This window comes from Salmo salar, chromosome 04 (assembly GCF_965601325.2).
Source record: "Salmo salar chromosome 04, fSalSal1, whole genome shotgun sequence".
Classification (NCBI taxonomy): domain Eukaryota; kingdom Metazoa; phylum Chordata; class Actinopteri; order Salmoniformes; family Salmonidae; genus Salmo; species Salmo salar.
In genome coordinates this window covers 73,628,392-73,654,893 of record NC_138294.1, presented here as the reverse complement: position 1 = coordinate 73,654,893, position 26,502 = coordinate 73,628,392, and the positions used below count along the sequence as shown (strand labels likewise).

Sequence of the window (26,502 nt, the reverse complement as noted above, 5' to 3'; positions counted from 1 at the left end):
TAGCAGAAACAGTGCAAACAGTGGAAACAGTGGCAGTAGAAACCAAGCCAAGATAGACTAGAAGTGCTAAAGACAGGGTGTATAATACAATGATCATGTATTTATAATCTGCAGGTCGTCATTAATAATGTATGCTGATTGTAATGTGTATCTATGGCTCTGTGCATTCAGGACACTACAGCAACTACAATCCTTAGAATTAGAATGTCTAGAATGGGAAATTACGGGTGATTCAATTTATATGGTCTGGTCCATATTGGCCATATTGCCCATATAAATAGAATTATCTGTAATTGTCAGTTCTTGTCATTCTATTTCTATGGTCCAGACCCTGCATTGTCTACTCCGATCCACCTCGCATACCCCTGCTCTATGTGAAAACCCAGTGGACGTGTGAATGGATGCTGTACAAAAATAATGTGTGTCTTGGGGCCAAAGAGGGCTACAGACCAAATCTACCAATCAATCAAATCAAATCAAATCAAATGTATTTATATAGCCCTTCTTACATCAGCTGATATCTCAAAGTGCTGTACAGAAACCCAGCCTAAAACCCCAAACAGCAAGCAATGCAGGTGTAGAAGCACGGTGGCTAGGAAAAACTCCCTAGAAAGGCCAAAACCTAGGAAGAAACCTAGAGAGGAACCAGGCTATGAGGGGTGGCCAGTCCTCTTCTGGCTGTGCCGGGTGGAGATTATAACAGCACATGGCCTAGATGTTCAAATGTTCATAAATGACCAGCATTGTCAAATGTTAATAATCATAGTAGTTGTCGAGGGTGCAACAAGTCAGCAACACAAGAGTAAGTGTCAGTTGGCTTTTTCATAGCCGATCTTTGAGAGTATCTCTACCGCTCCTGCTGTCTCTAGAGAGTTGAAAACAGCAGGTCTGGGACAGGTAGCACGTCCGGTGAATAGGTCAGGGTTCCAGCAGGTCTGGGACAACAGGTCTGGGACAGGTAGCACGTCCGGTGAACAGGTCAGTGTTCCATAGCTGCAGGCAGAACAGTTGGAACTGGAGCAGCAGCACGGCCAGGTGAACTGGGGACAGCAAGGAGTCATCAAGCCAGCTGGTCCTGAGGCATGGTCCTAGGGCTCAGGTCCTCCGAGAGAGAGAAAGAAAGAAGGAGAAAGAGAGAATTAGAGAGAGCATATTTAAATTCACACAGGACACCGGAAAAGACAAGAGAAATACTCCAGATTTGACAGACTCACCCTAGCCCCCCGACACATAAACTACTGCAGCATAAATACTGGAGGCTGAGACAAAAGGGATCAGGAGACACTGTGGCCCCATCCGCTGAAACCCACGGACAGGGCCAAACAGGTAGGATATAACCCCACCCACTTTGCCAAAGCACAGCCTCCACACCACTGGAGGGATATCTCCAACCACCAACAATCGATAGTCAAGTGTAGCGATAACGGGTGCATCATTTCATTCGTAATGAAACTAAGGATAGATTACGTCCCAAATGGCACCCTATCCCCTATTTAGTGAACTACTTTTGATCAGCGCCCTGTGGGATGCAGTGTACTATAAAGGGAATAGGGTGCCATTTGGGATGTAACCTTTCCTTAGTTTAATTACGAAGGAAGGATGCACCCGACATCACTACACTTGACTATGGATTGACTGGTAGATTTGGTCTGTAGCCCTCTTTGGCCCCAAGTGAGGAAACTGGAGATGACAGGTATTCTCCATGTCTTTCCAGGAAGCTCCTAGTGTGGCTGTAGTATTAATAGAAAAGGTTTGTCAGAGAGTTTTTCTCTCCCTCTCTCTCTCTCCCTCTCTCTCTTTCACTCCCCCTTTCTGTCTCTCTTTCCCTCTCTCTCTCTCTCTCTCTCTCTCTCTCTCTCGCTCCCTCTCTCCCCCTCTCTCTCTGTCTTTCCCTCTCACTCTCACTCTCTCTCTCTCTCCCTCTCTCTCACTCCCCCTCTCTATCTCTCTTTCCCTCTCCCTCTCTCTCTCTCTCTCTCTCTCTCGCTCCCTCTCTCCCCCTCTCTATCTCTGTCTTTCCCTCTCTCTCTCTTTCTCTCTCTCCCTCTCCCTCCCTCTCTCTCTCTTGCTCTCTCTCTCTCTCTCTCCTCTCTCTCTCTCCCTCTCTATATCTCTCTCTTTCCCTCTCTCTCTCTGTCGCTCCCTCTCTTCCTGTGTGTCTCGCTGTCTGGGAGGACTGGGCAGAGGTCCTGAGGTTCCTGTTCCATTAATGAGCAAAGCCGGAGCCAAGAAACACTCCACACATCTCTCTCTCTCTCTCTCTCTCTCTCTCTCTCTCTCTCTCTCTCTCTCTCTCTCTCTCTCTCTCTCTCTCTCTCTCTCTCTCTCTCTCTCAATTTAAGGACTTTATTGGCATGGAAACATATGTTAACATTGCCAAAGCAAGTGAAGTAGATAATAAACAAAAGTGAAATAAACAATAGAAATGAACAGTACACAGTACATTCACAAAAGTTCCAAAAGAATAAAGACATTTCAAATGTCATATTATCTCCAAATACTTAAAGTACAAAAGGGAAAATAAATAAACACAAATATGGGTTGTATTTACAATGGTGTTTGTTCTTCACTGGTAGCCATTTTCTTGTGGCAACAGGTCACAAATCTTGAAGCAGTGATGGCACACTGTGGTATTTCACCGAATAGATATGGGAGTTTATCAAAATTGGGTTTGTTTTCAAATTCTTTGTGGATCTGTGTACTCTAAAGGAAATATGTGTCTTTAATATGGTCATGAATTTGGTAGGAGGTTAGGAAGTGCAGCTCATTTCCACCAAATTTTTTGGGCAGTATGCACCACATAGCCTGTCTTCTTTTGAGAGCCAGGTCTGCCTACGTAGGCCTTTCTCAATAGCAAGGCTATGCTCACTGAGTCTGTACATAGTCAAAGCTTTCCTTAAAACCTCTTACATCTAGACGTTCCGCTAGCGGAACACCTGCTCCAATATCCAATGATAGGCGTGGCGCGAATTACAAATTCCTCAAAAATACAAAAACTTCAATTTTTCAAACATATGACTATTTCACAGCATTTTAAAGACAAGACTCTCCTTTATCTAACCACACTGTCCGATTTCAAAAAGGCTTTACAGCGAAAGCAAAATATTAGATTATGTCAGCAGAGTACCAAGCCAGAAATAATCAGACACCCATTTTTCAAGCTAGCATATAATGTCACAAAAACCCAGAAGACAGCTAAATGCAGCACTAACCTTTGATGATCTTCATCAGATGACACACCTAGGACATTATGTTATACAATACATGCATGTTTTGTTCAATCAAGTTCATATTTATATCAAAAAACAGCTTTTTACATTAGCATGTGATGTTCAGAACTAGCATACCCCCCCGCAAACTTCCGGAGGAATTTGCTAACAATTTACTAAATTACTCACGATAAACGTTCACAAAAAGCATAACAATTATTTTAAGAATTATAGATACAGAACTCCTCTATGCACTCGATATGTCCGATTTTAAAATAGCTTTTTGGTGAAAGCACATTTTGCAATATTCTAAGTACATAGCCCGGCATCACAGGGCTAGCTATTTAGACACCCGGCAAGTTTAGCACTCACCAATATCAGATTTACTATTATAAAAGTTTGATTACCTTTTGTTGTCTTCATCAGAATGCATTCCCAGGACTGCTACTTCAATAACAAATGTTGGTTTGGTCCAAAATAATCCATCGTTATATCCAAATTGCGGCGTTTTGTTCGTGCGTTCCAGACACTATCTGAAAGGGTAAATAAGGGTCGTGCGCATGGCGCAATTCGTGACAAAAAAAATCTAAATATTCCATTACCGTACTTCGAAGCATGTCAACCACTGTTTAAAATCCATTTTTATGCCATTTTTCTCGTAAAAAAGCAATAATATTCCGACCGGGAATGTCCATTTAGCTAAACAGAGGAAAGTAAACAAAGCTTTCGGTCGACGCGGGCACGAGCCTGAGTCTCACAGTACTGTAACCAGCCACTACCCAAACGCGCTACTTTTTTTCAGCCAGAGCCTGCAAAGCCACGATTCAGCTTTTTACCGCCTTCTGAGACCCTATGGCAGCCGTAGGAAGTGTCACGGGACAGCTAAGATCCTCACTCTTCAATAAACAGAGACAAGAAGAACGACACCTTGTCAGACAGGCCACTTCCTGCCTGCCAAATGAGTTCTGTTATACTCACAGACACCATTCAAACAGTTTTAGACACTTTAGGGTGTTTTCTATCCATATGTAATAAGTATATGCATATTCTAGTTACTGGGTAGGAGTGGTAACCAGATTAAAACGGGTACATTTTTTATCCAGCCGTGAAAATACTGCCCCCTAGCCATAACAGGTTAAGTTTGGGTCAGTCACAGTGGTCAGGTATTCTGCCACTGTGTACTCTCTGTTTAGGGCCAAATAGCATTCTAGTTTGCTCTGTTTTTTTGTTAATTATTTCTAATGTGTCAAGTAATTATCTTTTTATTTTCTCATGATTTGGTTGGGTCTAACTGTGTTGCTGTCCTGGGGCTCTGTGGGGTCTGTTTGTGTTTGTGAACAGAGCCCCAGGACCAGGTTGCTTAGGGGACACTTCTCCAGGTTCATCTCTTTGTAGGTGATGGCTTTGTTATGGAAGGTTTGGGAATCACTTCCTTTTAGATGGTTGTAGAATTTAACGGCTCATTTCTGGATTATGATAATTAGAATGTATCGGCCTAATTCTGCTCTGCATGCATTATTTAGTGTTTTATTTTGTACACAGAGGATATTTTTGCAAAATTCTGCAGGCAGTCTCAATTTGGTGTTTGTCACATTTTGTGAATTCTTGGTTGATGAGCGGACACTAGATCTCACAACCATAAAGGGCAATGGGTTATTTAACCGATTCAAATATTTTTTGCCAGATCCTAATGGGTATGTCGAATTTGATGATCCTTTTGATGGCATAGAAGGCCCTTCTTGCCTTGTCTCTCAGATCGTTCACAGGTTTGTGGAAGTTACCTGTGGCGCTGATGTTTAGGCCGAGGTATGTATAGTTTTTTGTGTGCTCTTGGGTAACGGTCTCTAGATGGAATTTGTATTTGTGGTCCTGGCAACTGGACCTTTTTTGGAACACCATTATTTTTGTCTTACTGAGATTTACCGTCAGTGCCCAGGTCTGACCGAATCTGTACAGAAGATCTAGGTGCTGCGGTAGGCCCTCATTGTTTGGGGACAGAAGCACCAGATCATCAGCAAACAGTAGACATTTGTCTTCAGATTCTAGTAGGGTGAGGCCGGGTGCTGCGACTGTTCTAGTGCCCTCGCCAATTTGTTGATATATATGTTGAAGAGGGTGGGGATTAAGCTGCATCCCTGTCTCACCCCACAGACTTGTGGAAAGAAATGTGTGTGTTTTTTGCCAATTTTAACCTCATACTTGTTGTTTGTGTAATTTGGTAAAAATACTATTTGATATTTGCTCAGTACATTGTTTTTTTGCTGAGGAAATGTATGAGTCTGCTGTTAATGATAATGCAGAGGATTTTCCCAAGGTTGCTGTTTCGCTACACCCGCAATAACATCTGCATGTAACCAATACATTTTGATTTGATTTATCTCTCCATCCTTATTTTTCTCGCTGTCTTTCTCTCTCTCTCTCACTCTCTCTCTCTCTCTTACTCAAGCCTCTCTGTCTCCCACTTCCCCCACCCTCTCTCTCTCTCTCTCTCTCTCTCTCTCTCTCTCTCTCTGTGTGTGTGTCTCTCCTTCTCTTACAGCTATCGATAATGGCTCACCCTGTTCTCAGATGTCTGTTTCAACCCAGAGGGGATGTAGCTAAACTATATCGCTAATTTCAGTTGAACATTTCTTAAATAGCCCTGAAAATCTTCAATTCCCACAGTCCATACATACTCCCAAGCATATGTACAGTTGAAGTAGAAAGTTTACACACACCTTAGCCAAATACATGTAAATACCATTTTTCACATTTCCTGACATTTAATCCTAGTAAAAATGTCCTGTTATAGGTCAGTTAGGATCACCACTTTATTTTAAGAACGTGAAATGTCAGATTAATAGTAGAGAGAATGATTTATTTCAGCTTTTATTTCTTTCATCACATTCCCAGTGGGTCAAACATTTACATACACTCAATTAGTATTTGGTAGCATTGCCTTTAAATTGTTTAACTTGGGTCAAACGTTTCGGGTAACCTTCCACAAGATTCCCACAATAAGTTGGGTGAATTTTGGCCCATTCCTCCTGACATAGCTGGTGTAACTGAGTCAGGTTTGTAGGCCTCCGTCCTCGCACACACTTTTTCAGTTCTGCCCACACATTTTCTATTGGATTGAGGTCAGGGCTTTGTGATGGCCACTCCAATACCTTGACTTTGTTGTCCTTAAGCCATTTTGCCACAACTTTGGAAGTATGCTTGAGGTCATTGTCCATTTGGAAGACCAATTTGCGACTAAGCTTTAACTTCCTGACTGATGTCTTGAGATGTTGCTTCAATATATCCACATAATTTTCCATCCTCATGATGCCATCTATTTTGTGAAGTGCACCAGTCCCTCCTGCAGCAAAGCACCCCCACAACATGATGCTGCCACCCCCGTGCTTCATGGTTGGGATGGTGTTCTTCGTCTTGCAAGCGTCCCCCTTTTTCCAACAAACATAACGATGGTCATTATGGCCAAACTGCTCTATTTTTGTTGTATCATCTTTGTCCCCATTTGCAGTTGCAAACTGTAGTCTGGCTTTTTTATGGCGGTTTTGGAGCAGTGGCTTCTTCCTTGCTGAGCGGCCTTTCAGGTTATGTCGATATAGGACTCGTTTTACTGTGGATATAGATACTTTTGTACCTGTTTCCTCCAGCATCTTCACAAGGTCCTTTACTGTTGTTCTGGGATTGATTTGCACTTTTCGCACCAAAGTACATTGATCTCTAGGAGACAGAACACGTCTCCTTCCTGAGAGGTATAATGGCTGCATGGTCCCATGGTGTTTATACTTGCGTACTATTGTTTGTACAGATTAATGTGGTACTGTCACGTCTGATTTGGACTGGCGGATAGGCGGAATCAAATGCAGGAGACAGAGGTGCTGGAGGTGAGTGTCTTTTAATCAAACCGACACACACAAACGCCGAAAAAGGCACAGGGCGCTATACACAGTTCGCCTGGGAGAAACACTTTCCCATAAAACACAAAATATAATTCCAAGGCACAAAAAGGCAAGGAGCGCAGCCCGGTAAATCCTTCGATAATAATTGTCGGTAACGCAACGTGGACAATAAACAATCCCGCACAAAAACCCAACTGAAAACACACCTTAAATAAGCCCCGACTAACCTTTCTAGGGTAGGTGGCACCAAATCGTCCCACCTACGTAACAGCCAGTGTAATCCCATGGCGCGTTATTCAAAAACCTCAAAAATGCAAAAACTTCAATTTCTCAAACATATGACTATTTTACACCATTTTAAAGACAAGACTCTCGTTAATCTAACCACACTGTCCGATTTCAAAAAGGCTTTACAACGAAAGCAAAACATTAGATTATGTCAGCAGAGTACCCAGCCAGAAATAATCAGACACCCATTTTTCAAGCTAGCATATAATGTCACATAAACCCAAACCACAGATAAATGCAGCACTAACCTTTGATGATCTTCATCAGATGACAACCCTAGGACATTATGTTATACAATACATGCATGTTTTGTTCAATCAAGTTCATATTTATATCAAAAACCAGCTTTTTACATTAGCATGTGACTAGCATGTGACTAGCATTCCCACCGAACACTGCCGGTGAATTTACTAAATTACTCACGATAAATGTTCACAAAAAGCATAACAATTATTTTAAGAATTATAGATACAGAACTCCTCTATGCACTCGATATGTCCGATTTTAAAATAGCTTTTCGGTGAAAGCACATTTTGCAATATTCTCAGTAGATAGCCCAGCATCACAGGGCTAGCTATTTAGACACCCAGCAAGTTTAGCACTCACCAAAGTCAGATTTACTATAAGAAAAATGTTATTACCGTTGCTGTCTTCGTCAGAATGCACTCCCAGGACTTCTACTTCAATAACAAATGTTGGTTTGGTTCAAAATAATCCATAGTTATATCCAAACAGCGGTGTTTTGTTCGTGCGTTCAAGGGTAAATAAGGGTGACGAGCATGGCGCAATTCGTGACAAAAAAATTCTAAATATTCCATTACCGTACTTCGAAGCATGTCAACCGCTGTTTAAAATCAATTTTTATGCCATTTTTCTCATAAAAAAGCGATAATATTCCGACCGGGAATCTGCGTTTAGGTAAACAGACGAAAGAAAATAAAGCATGGGGTCGACTCGTGCACGCGCCTAAGCCCATAGTACTCTGATCGGCCACTTGCCAAAAGCGATAGATTGTTTCAGCCAGAGGCTGCCTCGATATCGTTCAGCTTTTTCCCGGGCTCTGAGAGCCTATGGGAGCCGTAGGAAGTGTCACGTTAGAGCAAAGATCCTCAGTCTTCAATAAAAAGAGCCAAGATGAAACACAACTTGTCAGACAGGCCACTTCCTGCATGGAATCTTCTCAGGTTTTGGCCTGCCATTTGAGTTCTGTTATACTCACAGACACCATTCAAACAGTTTTAGAAACTTTAGGGTGTTTTCTATCCAAAGCCAATAATTATATGCATATTCTAGTTACTGGGCAGGAGTAGTAACCAGATTAAATTGAATACGTTTTTTATCCGGCCGTGTCAATACTGCCCCCTAGCCCTAACAGGCTAATAACATACACAAAACAGGTGCGGAACAGACAGACAAAACTAAAAGACACAGAAACAACGATCGGTGGCAGCTAATAGGCCGGCGACGACGACCGCCGAGCGCCGCCCGACCGAGGAGGGGCGCCACTTTCGTTGGATCCTGTGACAGGTACATTCAGGCATTTGGAAATTTCTCCCAAGGATGAACCAGACTTGTGGAGGTCTACAATTTTTTCTGAGGTCTTGGCTTACTTCTTTTGATTTTCCCAGGATGTCAAGCAAAGAGGCACTGAGTTTGAAGGTAGGCCTTGAAATACATCCACAGGTACACCTCCAGTTGACTCAAATGATGTCAATTAACCTATCAGAAGCTTCTAAAGCCATGCCATCATTTTCTGGAATTTTCCAAGCTGTTTAAAGGCACAGTCAACTTAGTGTATGTAAACTTCTGACCCACTGGAGTTGTGATACAGTGAATTATAAGTGAAATAATCTGTCTGTAAACAATTGTTGGAAAAATTACTTGTGTCATGCACAAAGTAGATGTCCTAACCGACTTGCCAAAAGTATAGTTTGTTAACAAGAAATTTGTGGAGTGGTTAAAAAGCAAGTTTTAATGACTCCAACCTAAGTGTATGTAAACTTCCGACTTCAACTGTACCTTAGTGTAGCAGTGTTGAGATCTGGGCCCGTACGCGTCTCAGAGTAGGAGTGCTGATCTAGGATCAGTTTTGCCTTTTAGATCTTAGTAACATGGAAAGGGGGATCTCATCCTAGATCAGCACTCCTAATCATTCATGATTATGGGCCCTGAACCTGTGACAATAGTCATGTTGAGGACATGCCAACTGTGTTAAAGCCATAATCCTGAATTCATTATTAGCCCAACTGGTAGCCCCGCTACTTGGTTTGCTATAAAGCTTAACAATTGTGGCTGGACATTTTTACCACTCTCAAATGAATATGGAAGCTATAGATGCAAGGGCTGACTCTCCATGAGATCAACACAATGAGAAGCTACACATTCAAACCGTGCTTTCAGGTTTCAGATATATGTTTGTTTGAAATATAAAAAGCAGCCAGAACATTGCAAAACTACTCAAAACCAACTCCAAGCACATCACCAAACAGGCAGGCATAAACAAACAATGGCCTGGTTTTTCCCATTAGTTGGTCAGGGCCCAAGTGTCCGACAGTTAGAGTGCTGATGTAGGCTCAGGTCACCCTTGTCCGTATAATCTTGTTCATTATGATCTTAAACGGCAAAACAGCAATCCTACTGTGAAACGTTAAATACGGGCCCTGATTGCAGCACAAGAGCATCTGTATGTATTCGGCATGGTGTGGAGCTGTCCTTGGTGCTGATACATACTACAGCTTGCTCAATGACCCTGCTTAACGGACAGCTCTTATTTAGGGGTACTGCTACAGCAGTAGCTATAGCAGCCTGCTCAGTGGTGGTTTTGAAGATTGGGGATACTGCTGTAACTACAGCTATAGTGGGGGTGGTGAATGGACAGTACCTATTGGGGAGACTGTTGTAACTATTGCTACAGTGGTGGTGCTGAAGGGACAGCTCCTATTGAGGATACTGCTGTACATACTGCTACAGTGGGGGTGCTGAAGAGACAGCTTCTATTGATGATATTGATACAGCATAAACTACAGCAGCCTGCTCAGTTGTGGTGCTGAACGGACAGCTCCTGTTGGGGTCACTGATGTAACTACTGCTACTCCTGCTATTGCTGTTTCGGCTGTTTCTGTCACCACGCCAGCTGCCAATCTCTACTCAAGGCCTAAACATGGGTTGTTGTAACACAGTGGGAAAAGGTTGCTGCTTCACCATATGTATCAATGTCTGTATTGACACTGCAGCTGTCGAGGTGTTACCAGCCTGCATAGAACACTGACATATCCTGCACCCCCGCAGAATTGAGTTGCCCCGTCCACCATCTCTGGACAGCCTAATGTCTTTTCCTCATGTAGCTCTTTCTCTCTATTTTCTGCATCACTTCTCATCCCTTCAGACAAAGCTGGTTAAAATGACATGATTACAACCAGCTTACAACCAAAACGAACATTATTACAACCAGCTTACAACCAAAACTGACGTCATTGCAACCAGCTTACAACCAAAACTGACGTCATTACAACCAGTTTACAACCAGAACTGCCGGTTGGGATAATAATAACAACTGTTAATAACTTTCATATCCATGACCCGGTTAGGCCTACACATCTTGATCTAGACTTCTCCAGTACCAGCAGTACTCTTCTCTGCAACCTGCTCCAATCTGTTCCTGTCCTAATTGCTTTAACTGCAGATCAGTGGAGAGATTCATTTCTGGACCACTCAGCGTGGAATGTAGTGAATCTCTCCATAAGCATTTTTCAATTTAAAAAAAGTGTCTACTCTGTCTCCTTCTCGTTGCAATGGAGTGGAAAAGCGCCCTGTAAGTGGAATATTATAGCCATGAGCTCAGCTGTTATCTCCGTCATGCCTTGCATTTATTCATTCACTATCCGCCACTCTTTATTTTTCACTCTCTTTATTCCATTGAGGCACCTCAAGTGCACGTTTTGGGATTTGCCCTAGCACTACACAGCGGATTCAAATAAACAAAGCTTGATGATGAGTTGCTTATTTGAATCAGTTGTATAGTGTTAGGACAAAAACGAAAACGTGCACCCAGGGGGGGCCACAGGACCCGGTTTGGGAAACCCTGCTCTAGGGTAACGTTGAGTTCCAAATGGCACCATATTCCCTACATAGTGCACTACTTTTGACCAGGACCCCACCATGTAGGGAATAGGGTGCCATTTGGGACGCAGCTTAGCTGTACAGTATCTGTATTCAAGTGCTGTATCTGTACTCTAGAGTAGCTGTAAACAGTCTCATGGATAAAATGCATTGTAGGAAATAGGAAGAATGGCACATTTCCAATGAAAACATAAGGGAATACTGGAGAAAACATGATTGTGGGGGTGTGGAAGAGACTGAGAAACTGTGTCATTGAAGCAAACCTTACAATATGTGGGTGGTTAAAGCTAGAGCTTTAAACTGTGTTCTAGTGAATGTGTGTCAGGACGCAGGCAGGCAGCACTTTGGCTGTGTGCGCGTGTGGGTTTGCCAGTTTTTACACACACACACAGTATTGACTGGAGTATCAGCCCACGCATGAACGAGCTCAGTCAATGAGCAGGGCAGTCTGAGATGGTCTTGCATGGAGCACACCAGAGATATAATGGCCTGTCAAGGTTTGCTGTGTGTGTGTGTGTGTGTGTGTGTGCGTGTGTGCGTGCGTGCGTGTGGGCGTGCGTGCGTGCGTGCGTGTGGGCGCGCGTGCCCGCCAGGGAAGATTTAAATCTACCGGCCATTTGAGAAGTTTAACGGACCTACAGTTGAAATCGGAAGTTTACATACACTTTAGTCAAATACATTTAAACTCAAATACATTTAAACTCAATTTCTGACATTTAATCCTAGTAGGTCAGTTAGGATCACCACTTCATTTTTCAGAATGTGAATTGTCAGAAATATAGTAGAGAGAATTATTTATTTCAGCTTTTATTTCTTTCATCACATTCCCAGTGGGTCAGAAGTTAACATACACTCAATTAGTATTTGGTAGCATTGCCTTTAAATTATTTAACTTGGGTCAAACGTTTCAGGTAGCCTTCCACAAGCGTCCCACAATAAGTTGGATGAATTTTGGCCCATTCCTCCTGACATAGCTGGTGTAACTGAGTGAGGTTTGTAGGCCTCCTTGCTTGCACACGCTTTTTCAGTTCTGCCCACAAATTTTCTATAAGATTGAGGTCAGGGCTTTGTGATGGCAACTCCAATACCTTGACTTTGTTGTCCTTAAGCCATTTTGCAACAACTTTGGAAGTATGCTTGGGGTCATTGTCCATTTGGAAGACCGATTTGATACCAAACTTGAACTTCCTTACTGATGTCTGATGTCTTGAGTCCTGTGTGGCTCAGTTGGTAGAGCATGGTGTTTGCAACGCCAGGGTTGTGGGTTTGATTCCCACGGGGGACCAGTACGGGGAAAAAAATGTATGAAATGTATGCATTCACTACTGTAAGTTGCTCTGTATAAGAGCATCTGCTAAATGTAAAATGTTGTTGCTTCAATATATCCACATGATTCCATCTATTTTGTGAAGTGCACCAGGCCCTCCTGCAGCAAAGCACCCCCACAACATGATACTGCCACCCCCGTGGTTCACAGTTGGGATGGTGTTCTCTACTTGCAAGCCTCCCCCTTTTTCCTACAAACATAACGATGGTCATTATGGCCAAACAGTTCTATTTTTGTTTCATCAGACCAGAGGACATTTCCCCAAAAAGTACAATCTTTGTCCCTAATGTGCAGTTGCAAAAAGTCTGGCTTTTTTATGGCGGTTTTGGAGCAGTGGCTTCTTCCTTGCTTTCAGGTTATGTCGATACAGGACTTGTTTTCCTGTGGATATAGATACTTTTGTACCCGTTTCCTCCAGCATCTTCACAAGGTCCTTTGCTGTTGTTCTGGGATTGATTTGCACTTTTCGCACCAAAGTACATTAATCTCTAGGAGACCGAACGCGTCTCCTTCCTGAGCGGTATGACGGCTGCGTGGTCCAATGGTGTTTATACTTGCGTACTATTGTTTGTACAGATAAACGTGGTACCTTCAGGCGTTTGGAAAATATCTCCCAAGGATGAACCAGACTTGTGGAGATCTATAATTTTTTTTCTGAGGTCTTGGCTGATTTCTTTTGATTTTCCCATGATGTCAAGCAGAGGCACTGAGTTTGAAGGTAGGCCTTGAAATACATCCACAGGTACACCTCTAATTGACTCAAATTATGTCAATTAGCCTTCCAGAAGCTTCTAAAGCCTTGACATCGTTTTCTGGAATTTTCCAAGCTTGTTTAGGTTATCCACCCACGCAGTGGCGGTTCTAGACCATTTCAACTGGGGGGGCCAAGCTGGGGCCAGTTGTACTGTTAGAGGGGCCAGTTACATTAGACGTTATTGTTGTCATATCGTTTTCTTGACTGCATTGCAGGCATTAGCAGGCAAAAGACCATGTTCATAATCATTAGTGTTCCGCGTTGGCACCCCCCCCCCAGAACCGCCCCTGCACCCACGGTGTTCAGAATGACAGAAATTACATTTAAAATATGGTAATTCATCTTAACAAAATGCAACTGCTGTAATGAATCAGGAAATAAAACATAATTTTCAAGCATTTGTCAAATTGCAATTAGCGGGAAAATACAATTCAAACAGAGCACCTGATGCTAGCAGTTCCATATGTGACAAAGATGAAAATCTCCTTTGCTTTCCCGCAGAGAGAATTTTGAGGAGATAGGAAACTCCATTATACTCCGATTACAGATTGATGATTAGTTTAGCAACTGCGTGACGCGGCATGACAACAATAATGTGATTGGTTTACAGTCAGTTGGGTGGAACCTTTCTCTATTCATTGTCAATTGGGATTCCTATCTCCTCCTTTCTGCAAAATCTCTATTTCCACAGGCACCGCGCATTTGGACATGGTACTTGAAGGAGAAAAGGAGTTGAATTATTTGGTGAACTGTTTAGATTGAGCACCTCTAAACGAAATCTATACTTTATCATGACGATATAAACGGATGGATGTGTTCTAGACAAGTATGGCCATACCATCTATTGGCTGATTTGGCGATCTGGAGTGCAGGTAATTGTTTTAAAATTGTTCTGAAATGTGATAGTGTGTTATCCACTATCTCCAGTGACGAGAATTAAATAGCTATGATGCGTTCCTGTATAATTTTATTTTACACACTGATAGAACTTAGGCTTTGTGACTTTGTTGCTTCAATTACCAGTTGAGAAATACAAAGTGTAGTTATTTTCAATTGTGGCCATCAAAACTTTTTAACATGCCATTACATTTAGAACTGTTGTTGAATTGCTGAGATTATAAAAGCACATGTTTCACTGCAGCAGCAACTAGCTGAGGAGCTGCAGCAGCAGAATGATATTACGCTCAAAATAGTTGTGAGCGGCTGATAAATAAGATACATGACGACTAACCAGGGGCGAAAATCTGATATCAACTTTGGGGGGGACAATTACATGACATTTTCTCAAGAGCAATTCCTGAGGGGGACACCAAAAGTAGTGCTGTAACACATAGCCTACATTGTAATATGGTAAATGTATATTGAGGAACCAAAGAAATAAGGTGTTTGCCGTACTCCTAACTACCGGTACCCAAAACTACACAACTACTCACAACAGCAATACCATTGCCTTTAACAAATCTTAGTTCAGTCACCAGTTTAAGTTGAGAGTGGGGGTATCCATGGCATTTTCCAATTATGTTCCTATTTTACAAGTCAAAAAAATTGAGAACCTTTCATAATGTTGCCAAACAAAGACTCAACAAACTTACCTGAGACTCCGTCTCTGCCAGTCTGTCCCTGCATATCTGTCCCCAACTCTGCTGTCTGTGTGCCATATGTTGCCTGCTCTGCCTAATGACATCATTGTGAATCATTTCCATTAGAATTTCATTTCTTTCTTATGAACATTTTATCAACTAGTCTTTGAGATATTAGGCTACTAGGGTTCTTACTTTGCGTTTTGGTGTACTGAAAAATACGCTGATGTCCGTCTTTTATTTTTCTGCCATTTTTCTACCTGGCTGGCTGGCTACACACACACACACACACACACAGTGTGTAGGTTATTTACAGTAGGAGATGGGCTTCTATCATCTTATCTTTTATCATTCTATTTGGGCTTCGATCTAAAAGGTAGCTAGCAAATGTGAAACGGATTAAAATGACAAGAGTTGACAGCTGTATGAGTTCACCATTTACACAACATATGCTGCAACCTTTTGTAATTTTAATAGTTTGTTTCATATTGGCTGGCTTACAACAATAGCTGAATTTGCATAGCAAGCGAGCACCAATTCCGTTTCAGTTGTGTTTGCTATAATCTTTGCTACCCGGGTTAAATAAAATAAATAAATAAAAGTTCCCTTGCGACAATTTAGCTTTTGCAACGAGACCATTAAATATATTTAAGACAATGGTAGAAGAAGAGTGTAGTTCTGTTCAGTTTGGACTTCAGTTTATCGCTAACCTTATCACAGGGACTTTGAAGCACTAACTTACATCATCTGCATGCTGATCTCGGAATAAATTGACGATAGCAAAGATTCCATCTTTGACGAGGCCACATAAATGGAATAGGTACTAGCTAGCTTAATAGTTAATATTTGCACGCTAGCTCTGCATATTCAGCTAGTGTGTGTGCGCGATTGACTGGATTAACTTTATGTCAGTTACGTTCATTGAGTGCCTTTCAGACAGTAGACACGACCCCTTTGTTACCTTGCCAGTGGATCAAACCATTGTGAGGAAAAGGGTGGGGGGGTCGCAATCTTTTGAAACTTAAAAACGCGCTATTAAGTGTCTATAATCAGCACAATTGCTTTCATTGCGTATTATTAATATTATTTAAATTACATAGTTATGTTTCAGTGATATATTGGGGGGGACAAATCATATTTTTCCCAGGATGGGGGGGTCGTGTCCCCCCCGTCCCCCCCGGGATTTCCGCCCCTGCGACTAACTAAAATACACAATCATCAGTTTAATTCCACAAAATGGAGCAAAGATAACCTATAGACCAATAAACATTACGGTCAATGTAGTTCCATCAATTCATATTTCCATCAATGAATAAAACGCATTATTTTGCAGTGGGATTGTTTTTCCTCCCGGTCAATTTGGTCTAAAACAATTGTATTTATCGGCTTCAATTTTTTTTTTTATTGAAACCCTGGTGAGCATGCGTAGGTACAGAGCCTGTACAACTGACTAGGTATTTATTTATAAAAAAAATTGCTAGGAAAGTCAGTCAAGAACAAAATCTAATTTACAATGACGGCCTAGGCAGAACGATAGATTTGTACTTTGTCAGTTCGGGGATTCGATCTTGCAACCTTTCGGTTACTGGCCCAACCCTTTAACCACTAGGCTACCTACCTGTCGCCCCTTGCCCGTTTCCCTTTCAGAAAGTATTCATACCTCAAATGTTTTGTTACAGATGAAATTTAAAATTGATTAAATTGCGAAAATAGATTAGATTTATTTTTTGTCTCACCCATCTACACACAATACCCCATAATGACAAACTGAAAACATGTTTTTAGATATTTTTGCAAATTGATTGGAAATTAAATACAGAAATATCTAATTTATATAACTATTCACACCCCTGAATCAATACTTTGTAGAAGCCCCTTTGGCAGCGATTACAGCTGTGAGTCTTTCTTGGTAAGTTTGTAAGTGCTTTCCACAACTGGATTGTGCAACATTTACCCATTATCCTTGTCAAAATTCTTCAAGCTCTGTCAAATTGGTTGTTGATCATTGCTAGATTACCAATTTCAGGTCTTGCCATAGATTTTCAAATATTTTTAAGTCAAAACTGTAACTTGGCCACGCAGGAACATTTACTTGTTTCTTGGTAAGCATCTCTCTCTCTCTCTCTCTCTCTCACATACATATATATATATATATATACAGACACTCACACACTCTCTCTCTCTCTCTCTCCTCTCTCTCTCTCTCTCTCTCTCTCCTCTCTCTCTCTCTCTCTCTCTCTCTCTCTCTCTCTCTCTCTCTCTCTCTCTCTCTCTCTCTCTCTCTCTCTCTCTCTCTCACATACATATATATACAGACACTCTCTCTCTCTCTCTCTCTCTCTCTCTCTCTCTCTCTCTCTCTCTCTCTCTCACACACACACACATACATATATATATACAGACACTCACACTCTCTCTCTCACATATATATATATATATATATATGTATGTATATGTGTATATATATATATATATACACTGCTCAAAAAAATAAAGGGAACACTTAAACAACACAATGTAACTCCAAGTCAATCACACTTCTGTGAAATCAAACTGTCCACTTAGGAAGCAACACAGATTGACAATAAATTTCACATGCTGTTGTGCAAATGGAATAGACAACATGTGGAAATTATAGGCAATTAGCAAGACACCCCCAATAAAGGAGTGGTTCTGTAGGTGGGGACCACAGACCACTTCTCAGTTCCTATGCTTCCTGGCTGATGTTTTGGTCACTTTTGAATGCTGGTGGTGCTTTCACTCTAGTGGTAGCATGAGACGGAGTCTACAACCCACACAAGTGGCTCAGGTAGTGCAGCTCATCCAGGATGGCACATCAATGCGAGCTGTGGCAAGAAAGTTTGCTGTGTCTGTCAGCGTAGTGTCCAGAGCATGGAAGCGCTACCAGGAGACAGGCCAGTACATCAGGAGACGTGGAGGAGGCTGTAGGAGGGCAACAACCCAGCAGCAGGACCGCTACCTCCGCCTTTGAGCAAGGAGGAGCAGGAGAAGCACTGCCAGAGCCCTGCAAAATGACCTCCAGCAGGCCACAAATGTGCAAGTGTCTGCTCAAACGGTCAGAAACAGACTCCATAAGGGTGGTATGAGGGCCCGACGTCCACAGGTGGGGGTTGTGCTTACAGCCCAACACTGTGCAGGACGTTTGGCATTTGCCAGAGAACACCAAGATTGGCAAATTCGCCACTGGCGCCCTGTGCTCTTCACAGATGAAAGCAGGTTCACACTGAGCACGTGACAGACGTGACAGAGTCTGGAGACGCCGTGGAGAACGTTCTGCTGCCTGCAACATCCTCCAGCATGACCGATTTGGCGGTGGGTCAGTCATGGTGTGGGGTGGCATTTCTTTGGGGGGCCGCACAGCCCGCCATGTGCTCGCCAGAGGTAGCCTGACTGCCATTAGGTACCGAGATGAGATCCTCAGACCCCTTATGAGACCATATGCTGGTGCGGTTGGCCCTGGGTTCCTCCTAATGCAAGACAATGCTAGACCTCATGTGGCTGGAGTGTGTCAGCAGTTCCTGCAAGAGGAAGGCATTGATGCTATGGACTGGCCCGCCCGTTCCCCAGACCTGAATCCAATTGAGCACATCTGGGACATCATGTCTCGCTCCATCCACCAACGCCACGTTGCACCACAGACTGTCCAGGAGTTGGCGGATGCTTTAGTCCAGGTCTGGGAGGAGATCCCTCAGGAGACCATCCGCCACCTCATCAAGAGCATGCCCAGGCGTTGTAGGGAGGTCATACAGGCACGTGGAGGCCACACACACAACTGAGCCTCATTTTGACTTGTTTTAAGGACTTTACATCAAAGTTGGATCAGCCTGTAGTGTGGTTTTCCACTTTAATTTTGAGTGTGACTCCAAATCCAGACCTCCATGGGTTGATAAATTGGATTTCCATTGATTATTTTTGTGTGATTTTGTTGTCAGCACATTCAACTATGTAAAGAAAAAAGTATTTAATAAGATTATTTCTTTCATTCAGATCTAGGATGTGTTGTTTAAGTGTTCCCTTTATTTTTTTGAGCAGTCAGTATATATATATATATATATATATACACACATACATTCTCTCTCTGTGTGTGTGTCTCTCTCTCACCCTCACACACATACACATATACACACTCTCTCTCTCACACACACACACACACACACACACACACACACACACACACACACACACACACACACACACTGTATCTCTCTATCGCTTTCTGTCTGTCTCTTTTCTCTCTCTCTCTCTCTTGTTCTCACTCTCACACACACACAGACTCACACAGACACTGTCTCTTTCACTCTCTCTTTCTCTCTCTCTCTTTTTCTCTCTGTCTCTCTCTTTCATACACACATACACACTCTCTCTCTCTGTCGCTCTCTCTTTCAATTCCAATATCAATTTATGGGGCTTTATTGGCATGGGAAACATATGTTTACATTGCCAAAGCAAGTGAAATAGATAATAAACAAAAGTGAAATGAACAATAAAGTATTAACACTAAACATTACACTCACAAAAGTTCCAAAATAATAAAGACATTTCCAATGTTATATTATGTCTATATACAGTGTTGTAATCATGTGCAAATAGTTGAAGTACAAAAGGGAAAATAAATAAACATAAATATACGTTTTATTTACAATGGTGTTTGTTCTTCACTGTTTACCCTTTTCTTGTGGCAACATGTCACAAATCATGCTGCTGTGATTGCACACTGTGGTATTTCACCCAATAGATATGGCACTTTATCAAAATTGGATTTGTTTTCGAATTCTTTATGGGTCTGTGTAATCTGAGGCAATTATGTGTCTCTAATATGGTCATACATTTGGCAGGAGGTTAGGAAATGCATCTCAGTTTCCACCTCATTTTGTGGGCAGTGTGCACATAGCCTGTCTTCTCTTGAGACCCAGGTCTGCCTACGGTGGCCTTTCTCAATAGCAAGGCTATGCTCACTGAGTCTATACATAGTCAAAGCTTTCCTTAAGTTTGGGTCAGTCACAGTGGTCAGGTATTCTGCCACTGTGTACTCTCTGTTTAGGGCCAAATAGCATTCTAGTTTGCTCTGTTTTTTTGTAAATGATTTCCAATGTGTCAAGTACTTATTTTTTGTTTTCTCATGATTTGGTTGGGTCTAATTGTGTTGCTGTCCTGGCGCTCTGTCGGGTCTGTTTGCGTTTGTGAACAGAGCCCCAGGACCAGCTTGCTTAAAGGACTCTTCTCCAGGTTCATCTCTCTGTAGGCAATGGCTTTGTTATGGAAGGTTTGGGAATCGCTTCCTTTTAGGTGGTTGTAGAGTTTTTGTAGGCTCTTTTCTGGATTTTGATCATTAGCGGGTATTGGCCTAATTCTGCTCTACATGCATTATATGGTATTTTCCGTTGTACACAGAGGATGTGTTTGCAGAGTTCTGCATGCAGAGTCTCAATTTGGTGTTTGTCCCATTTTGTGAATTCTTGGTTGGTGAGCAGATCCCAGACCTCACAACCATAAAGGGCAATGGGTTCTATAACTTATTCAAGTATTTTTTGCCAGATCCTAATTGGTATGTCGAATTTTATGTTACTTTTGATGAAATAGAAGACCCTTCTTGCCTTGTCTCTCAGATCGTTTACAGGTTTGTGGAAGTTACCTGTGGCGCTGATGTTTAGGCCGAGGTATGTATAGTTTTTTGTGTGCTCTAGATGGAATTTGTATTTGTGGTCCTGGCAACTGGACCTTTTTTGGAACACCATTATTTTTGTCTTACTAAGATTTACTGTCAGGGCCCAAGTCTGAACAAATCTGTGCAGAATATCTAGGTGCTGCGGTAGGCCCTCCTTGGTTGGGGACAGAAGCACCAGATCATCAGCAAACAGTAGACAATTGACTTCAGATTCTAGTAGGGTGAGGCCGGGTGCTGCAGGCTGTTCTAGTGCCCTCGCCAATTTGTTGATATATTTTTGTTGAAGAGGATGGTGCTTAAGCTGCATCCATGTCTCACCCCACATCCCTGTGGAAAAAAATGTGTTTGTTTTTGCCAATTTTAACCGCACACTTGTTGTTTGTGTACATGGATTTTATAATGTTGTATGTTTTTCCCCCAACAACACTTTCTATCCATTTGTATAGCAGACCCTCATGCCAAATAGAAATCAACAAAGCATGAGAAGACTTTGCCTTTTTTTTTCTTTTAGGGTGTGCAGGGTGAATACGTGGTCTGCCGTATGGTAATTTGGTAAAAAGGCAATTTGACATTTGCTTAGTCTCTCTCTCTCTCTCTCTCTCTCTCTCTCCTCTCACACACACACACACACACACACACACACACACACACACACACACACACACACACACACACACACACACACACACACACACAGACTCTCTATCTGTCTCTGCTCAGCAAATAGCGGGGTCTCCAGGTCATGATGAGTGACTCAGTTTAAAAGTTTAGGTCTCTCAGGAGGAATATCACACTCTCTCTCTCTCTCCACCGGACTCTATTCACCTCCTCTCCATCACTCTCCTTCTCTCACTCATTTACTGCAGTAGACAAGAGCTCATTGAATGGCATGCATTCCATATAACCACTGACTCCTATGTGCAATGGGGGGGGGGGGGGGGGGGGGGGGGGGGGCTGTACTCTGTGCTGTTCTGTGGTGCAGGCAGCAATTGCTCTGACACTGATGCTGATTGTGGCTGGCTGCTGCTCCACACACAGCTCCAGGCTACAGATTTATCAGCTGGTAATCAGTGACGGGTAGACGGAAAGAAAGGCAAACTGGCCGTAGCACTCGTCTTTGGTTGGTGGGGCTTGTGGGGCTGGTATAGGTGGATTGCCTGTGATTGCGAATAGAACATGATAGGATTTTGTTACGTTACATAGAAAGGAATTACTTTTGCTGCTGTGGGCTGTTAGGTGTCTGCCGTAGGTCGCACCACGTGTGTGTGGGTAGGGCTTGTGTGTGTGTGTGTTTTTGTTTGTGCATGTGTGTACATGCATGTGTGTGTTCATTCATGCACGTGTATGTGTGTGTGTTTTTGTGCATCATCTATACTGTAGGCGCTTTAATGGCTGCACTTAGGTCAGTTGTTCACAGGGCTCATAATGGGCTTTGCTTTCATCTCCAGTGTGTAATTACAGTGATGTCACTGACATGAAGAGAGAAGCTGCACCTGGCTCTCTGACTGAAACACTGTAATCACAGCCATATGGATAGATGGGCCACTAGCCAACTAGTCATTAGATCTGTCTATATACTATAGGACCATAGCCTGGTTGCTTATAGACTATAGGACATATATAAAGCACAAAACTAGTATCGTTACAGAATTGTCGTCTTGTGCTTGTTATCACCAGGTTCATACTTATAATGCACCAAATGGAGAAAACGGACTGAAACCGGGAGGGACTACCTACAATGGACCTGACAAATAATGAATGTTCATTTTTATTTTCCGTTGCAAGAGGTTTTAAACGTTTTTTTTTTATGTGCCCTAATGAACTTGCCTGATGACTAATCCTGAATTGAATTCCTCTGCTCTATTGATCACTCCATATATTCATTGTGGAAAGAAACACTAGTGGGCATAGCCTTTTGGCAGAGTGATGTAGATGGGTGGTCAGGTTACTAATGAACACAAGCCAGGGGTGGAATTTAAAAAGTCACTATTGGAAAGTCTTTAAAATGTCCAAGGATTTCAGCAGAAAATCTATCTCAAATCAAATCACATTTTGTTGGTCACATACACGTGTTTAGCAGATGTTATTGGGGGTGTAGCGAAATGCTTGTGTTTCCAGCTTCGACAGTGCAGTAATATCTAACAAGTAATATCTAACAATTTCACAACATATACACAAAAATCTAAGTATCAAATTGTATTTGTCACATGCGCCGAATACAACAGGTGTAGACCTTACAGTGAAATGCCTACTTACAAGCCCTAAACCAACAATGCAGCTTTAAAAAGATACCTAAAATATACAGGGGGTACCGGTGTAGAGGTAAGTGAGGTAATATGTACATGTAGGTAGAGTTATTAAAGTGACTATGCATAGATAATAACAGAGAGTAGCAGCAGCGATCCAGGGGGGGTGGGGGGGGGGCAATGCAAATAGTCTGGGTAGCCATTCTATTTGCATTGCATTACCTCGACACCCAGTAAAGGAATGGAATTAAGAATATGTAAATATTTGGATGAGCAATGTCAGAGCGGCATAGACTAAGATACAGTAGAATAGTATAGAATACAGTATATACATGTGAGATGAGTAATGTAAAATATGTAAACTTTATTAAAGTGACTAGTGTTCCATGTATTAAAGTGGCCTGTGATTTCAAGTCTATGTATATAGGGCAGCAGCCACAAATGTGCTAGTGATGGTTGTTTAACAGTCTGATGGCCTTGAGATAGAAGCTGTTTTTCAGTTTCTCAGTCCCAGCTTTGATGCAACTGTACTGACCTCACCTTCTGAATGATAGCGGGGTGAACAGGTTGTGACATCGGGTGCTGTAGGTGTCCTGGAGGGCAGGTAGTTTGCCCCCGGTGATGCGTTGGGCACACCACACCACCTGGAGAGCCATGCTGTTGCGGGCGCTGCAGTTGCCATACCAGGCGGTGATACAGCCCGACAGGATGCTCTCAATTGTGCATCTGTAAAAGTTTGTAAGGGTTTTAGGTGCCAAGCCAAATTTCTTCAGCGTCCTGAGGTTGAAGAGGTGCTGTTGCGCCTTCTTCACCACACTGTCTGTGTGGGTGGACCATTTCAGTTAGTTCTTCCCTGCTGTATGTAATTACAATAATGTAAGAAATAATACATACAAAAACAAAACACTGCAAAGTTTCCTAAGAGCTAGAAGCACGGCAGCCCTCTGAAAGGAAAACAAAAATTTGCATTTCTTATTGGACATATCCAGGTAGTCCCAGCCCTGACGGGAGTGTGTTGAAGCTGAAGCAGTGGCAGTGTGTGACCTACCATCCTTCTTGTCCTCCTGGCAAAGACAGACAGACAGACAGACAGACAGACAGACAGACAGACAGACAGACAGACAGACAGACAGACAGACAGACAGACAGACAGACAGACAGACAGACAGACAGACAGACAGACAGACAGACAGACAGACAGACAGACAGACAGAGACTCTAATAGGGTGCACAGAGAGAGAGAGTGAAAAAAGGGGGGTTGAGTTGCCAGACGTGGATACTCGAGCACAGGTTAATCTACTAATTGGGAGCAGAGGGAGAAAGGTTGCCAGCTTGTGATGGCCACCAGGAGGGGCCGTTTAAGTGGGACATCTGTTCCTGTTGGAGAGAGGACACAGGAGACGCAGGGCGGGGCTCCCCTGACTTCCTCTTACCCCTCTATCATTCCTCTATTTACACAAGGCCTCGTCTGGTCCCAGCAGCCCAGAGTTCCCCCTCTAGACACCATGTGGTTCCTCCCACTCTACCAGTCTCTCATCAAAGAGACTACGCCATCTACTCAAAAACAGTGGGTTTGTTGTGGGACTAGTATGAAGAATTGGCGTAGTAGCAAAGGGTTAGAACTCTGAATTCAACACAGATAAAAAGTTATTCTTGGATGCAGGGTTTCTTGTGGGAGCACATGCTTGTTGTTTTTGTGATGGCAGGGTTTTTAGATTGTGGCTTCAGTTTTATGATATCAGTAGTACTTAGTCTGACTGAATTGGCCCTAACCCTGAAAGGAGGGCAGATTATAAGTGCAGAATTCTAATATGAGACCCACTCCGTGCTGGAATTACAATGTTGCACTTTTTACCAGGAAGACATAATTGAGACCTAGGTTTATTTTTCAAATATGGCCTACACAATACAGCACAAATATACATATTAAACACAAAATATATGTAGAAATACAAAAACCCAGTCATGGGAAGCATCACAAATCACCTAGAAAAACAGTTCCTCCACAAATAAGTCCCCAATCAATACTCTAAACTGCCCGAATGGCACCAGCACATTAAGATGAATTGTACACTGAACAAAAATATAAACGCAACATGTAAAGTGTTGGTCCCATGTTTCATGAGCTGAAAGGCACTTTCTATACGCACAAAATACTTATTTCTCTCAAATTTTGTGCAGAAATTTGTTTACATCCCTGTTAGTGAGCGTTTCTCTTTTGCCAAGATAATCCATCCACCTACCAATAAGATGATTAAACAGCATGATCATTACACCTTATGTTGGGAAAAATAAAAGCTCACTCTAAAATATGCGGTTTTGTCACACAACACAACGCCACAGATGTCTCAAGTTTTGAAGGAGTGTGCAGTTGGCATGTTGACTGCAGGAATGTCCACCAGAGCTGTTGCCAGAGAATGTTAATGTTGAATGTTCATTTCTCTACCATAAGCCGCCTCCAACGTCAGTACGTCTAACTGGCCTCTCAACCGCAGACCACATGTAACCACGCCAGCCCAAGACCACCACATCTGGCTTTTTCACCAGCAGGATTGTCTGAGACCAGCCACCTGGACAGCTGATGAAACTGTGGGTTTGCACAACTGAAGAATTTCTGCACAAACCGACTCAGGGTAGCTCATCCGCGTGCTGGACATCCTCACCAGGGTCTTGATCTGACTGCAGTTCGGTGTCGTAACCGACTTCAGTGGGCAAATGCTCACCTTCAATGGCCACTGGCACGCTGGAGGTGTGTTCTTCACAGATGAATCCCGGTTTTAACTGTACCGGGCAGATGGCAGACAGGGTGTATGGCGTCCCATGGTGGTGGTGGGGTTATGGTATGGGCAGGCATAAGTTATGGACAACGAACACAATTGCATTTTATTAATGGCAATTTGAATGCACAGAGATACCGTGATGAGATACTGAGGCCCATTGTCGTGCCATTCTTCCGCCACCATCACCTCATGTTTCAGCATGATAATGCACAGCCCCATGTAGCAAAGATCTGTACACAATTCCTGAAAGCTGAAAATGTCTCAGTTCTTCCATGGCCTGCATACTCACCAGACATGTCACCTATTGAGCATGTTTGGGATGCTCTGGATCAACATGTTCCACTTCCCGCCAATATCCAGCAACTTCACACAGCCATTGAAGTGGAGTGGGACAACATTCCACAGGCCACAGTCAACAGCCTGATCAACTCTATGTGAAGGAGATGTGTCATACTGCATGAGGCAAATGGTGGTCACACCAGATACTGACTGTTTTTTTGATCCACGCCCCTACTTTTGTTTTTTACGTATCTGTATTCCCAGTCATGTGAAATCTGTAGATTAGGGCCTAATGAATTTATTTCAATTGACTGCTTGCCTTGTATGAACTGTAACTCAGTAAA

General features: G+C 42.7%; 1 protein-coding gene across 5 annotated transcripts in view; it reads left to right on the top strand.

The window, feature by feature from the left end:
* Nucleotides 1–26,502, top strand: part of LOC106603719 (glutamate receptor 4) — a 205,718-nt gene that overhangs the window by 123,517 nt on the left and 55,699 nt on the right. The window lies entirely within an intron of this gene.